Raw genomic sequence first — 3,179 nt, forward strand, 5'->3', positions numbered from 1 at the left:
AAGTGGTTGGAGAATTTCAGAGAGTTGAAGCAGGCGGCAGTTGATCCTCTCTATAAGGACAGTGGCGATTGTCCGAAGGAGTGCACGGCGCTCCGTTTTAACCTCCATATGTTGATGTTGAAGGCTCATCATGGTTGGTCTGACACTAGCTTCAATGAGTTGTCAAGCTACCTTGCCACCACGTACCCAATGGCTAACAAGGTGCCCGCCAATACTTATCAGGCCAAGAAGCTGATCCGGCCAGTGGCGATGAAACTTAGAAAGTTTGATGCATGCCCTAACCACTGCATCCTATATCAGGGCAATGAGTATGAGAATTTGATGAGTTGTCCGCACTGTGGCTTTAGTCGGTACAAGAAAAATGCTGGTTGTTGCGTGGATGCAGAAGATGAGGGAGGCTTGTGGGGTGGTCGAAAGAAGAACAAGAAGGGGGCAAAGAAGAGCAGTGCGGCCAAACAGATCTCGGCTCAGCAGGACGATGAAGAAGAGGGTTACACGCACAGGAAAAGTCCAGCACTGTCGATGTGGTACCTACCCATGACCGATCGCCTGCGTGCAATATTCGGGAACCCGGATGATGCCAAGCTCATGTCCTAGCATGCATCAGCTGACCGCCTGAAAGACGATGGCAAGCTACGGCACCCATCCGATGGCAAGCAGTGGAAGGATTTCGATGAAGCCTACCCGGAGTTTGGCAAGGAGCCCAGGCATGTTAGGTTCGCACTGAGTACCGACAGGATGAACCCGTTCGGTGAGCTTAGTAGCTCGCACAGCACTTGGCCCGTTGTGCGCACCATGTACAACCTACCTCCCCATCTATGTCAGAAGCATAGGTACCTTATGCTAACCATGCTTATCTCCGGACCGAAGCAGCCCGGCAACGATATAGATGTGTTCCTGGAGCCGTTCATGGAGGAAATGAAGATACTATTTGATGTTGGGGTCCATATGGTGGATGCATCCCGCAAGGAGAAGTTCACACTAAAAGCAATCATCTTTGTCACCATCACCGATTACCACGGTCTCTTCTCACTGTCGGGGCAGATCAAAGGGAAGACCGGTTGCGTAATTTGCATCGACGGGACTTGCTACACTTACCTTAAGGGATCCAATAAGATGGTGTACACGAGGCACAGACAGTTCCTCGCCAAAAATCACAGGTATAGAAGAAGTATTATGAACAAATACTTTGACAATCAGGACGAGCCGCAGCGTGATCAACCGACGCAGACTAGTTGGGGGACAAAGGTGTATGAGATGGTCAAGGACATGGATCAGGTGGAGTTTGGAAAGAAGAAGAAGCTGCCTGAAGAGGGGACCAAGCAGACAAGGAAGCAAAAGCGGGACCAGACGGAGGAAGTCCCCGCCACTGTTCCTTTCAAGAAGAAGTCAATTTTCTTCAAGTACCTGTCGTATTGGAAAACACTGAATACACCCCATGCCATCGACTGCATGCACCTGGAGAAAAATGTCTTCAAAAGCACGATCGGTGTCCTGCTGGACATCAAGGGCAAGACAAAGGATGGTATCAAGTCACAGATGGATCTTGTCAATCTGGGCATCAGGCCAGACCTTCACCCGGGACCACCTCAGAACGGTAAAGTCGATATCCCGGGTGCGGCCTGCAACCTAACGCAAGATGAGAGGATAGCTTTTCTTAAGTTGCTTAGGGGTATCAAGGTGCCGACTGGTTTCTCTTCCAACATCAAGAGCCTGGTCTCCATGAAAGACCTCATAATGACCGGCTACAACTCACACGACTACCACGTCATGCTGACGGTGTTCCTACCAACTGTGATTAGGGCTATCCGTCCAGAGTATGTGAAGATGGTCATCACATGGATGTCATACTTCTTTAACCGCATCACCTAGAAGGTCATTGATAAGGCTGAGTTGCCTGCCCTGAAGGAGTTCATCGTGGAGACCCTTTGTCAGCTCGAGATGTGCTTTCCACCATCTTACTTTGATATTATGCCACACCTAATGATGCATATGGTCGATCAGATCCATCAACTAGGCCACGTGTACCTACACCAGATGTGGACGTACGAGCGGTTCATGTCCACCCTCAACAGATACGTCCATAACCGCACTTACCTAGAGCGCTCTATGATCGAGGCATACACAACAGAGGAGGCCGTGAACTGGTGTATGAGGTACATAAGAGATGGGAGGGCGATTGGGCTGCCTATGCATCACCATGAAGGCAAAACCTCAGGGATGGGGTGCACAGGCCAAAAAGTACGCACCGATGTGGCAAACCGAACGGTGCAAGAAGCTCATTACAACATCCTTCATCAGTTAGTGAGCATGGAGAAATACATTGAAAAGCACCTGGAAGAGATCCGCGCCACTAATGACAGACAGCGCATGGAGGCATGGGTCTAGAACCATCACAAGAGCAATTTCATAGAGTGGCTCAAAGAGCAACACATACCTCTTGAAGGATGCCCTGATGAAGATACGGAGACCGTTAAGAGGCTTGTGTTAGGCCCATCCAGCCAAATCACCACGTGGCAAGGGTATGACGTCCAAGGCTACAGGTTCCACATGAAAGACAAGGACAAGAAGAGCTCGGCATAGAACTGCGGTGTTTGATACGAGGACGAAGAAGAGTCCATGGGCCAGAGGAGGCAATACTATGGGCAAGTCGAAGAAATATGGGAACTTGACTACGGCCAAAACCTACGCATAACCGTCTTCCGTTGCTAGTGGGTCAAACCGAATGCGGTTGCAGTGGACAGTTATGGGCTAACCACCGTGGACCTCAAAAGTATCGGCTACAAAGATGACCCGTGGGTACTAGCAACCAATGTCGCGCAAGTGGCCTACTATATATATGCAGAGGACCCAAAAAGGCATGTGGTTGTGTTCGGAAAGCAGCGGATTGTGGGAGCTGATGGGGTGCAGAGTCCCGAACAATACAACAACTATGCAGAGCTCGAGCTTTTTACCGATCATCCAAAGAAGATCAAGGCCGTCGAGGACCGATTCAACAAGTCCAGGATGATGCCGTGGGCCCACCCCGACGGTGAGAAGAGGACGGTGAAAGCACCTGCACCAAAATGATATATGTATCCCAGAGACATATATGTAATAATATAGCTCGATCTATTGAAGACAAGTTTTGTAACTTATTATTAATATCATGGAACCATACTTCGATTAATATCGTGGAT

This window comes from Miscanthus floridulus, unplaced genomic scaffold (assembly GCF_019320115.1).
Source record: "Miscanthus floridulus cultivar M001 unplaced genomic scaffold, ASM1932011v1 os_2352_2_3, whole genome shotgun sequence".
Taxonomy (NCBI): Eukaryota; Viridiplantae; Streptophyta; class Magnoliopsida; order Poales; family Poaceae; genus Miscanthus; species Miscanthus floridulus.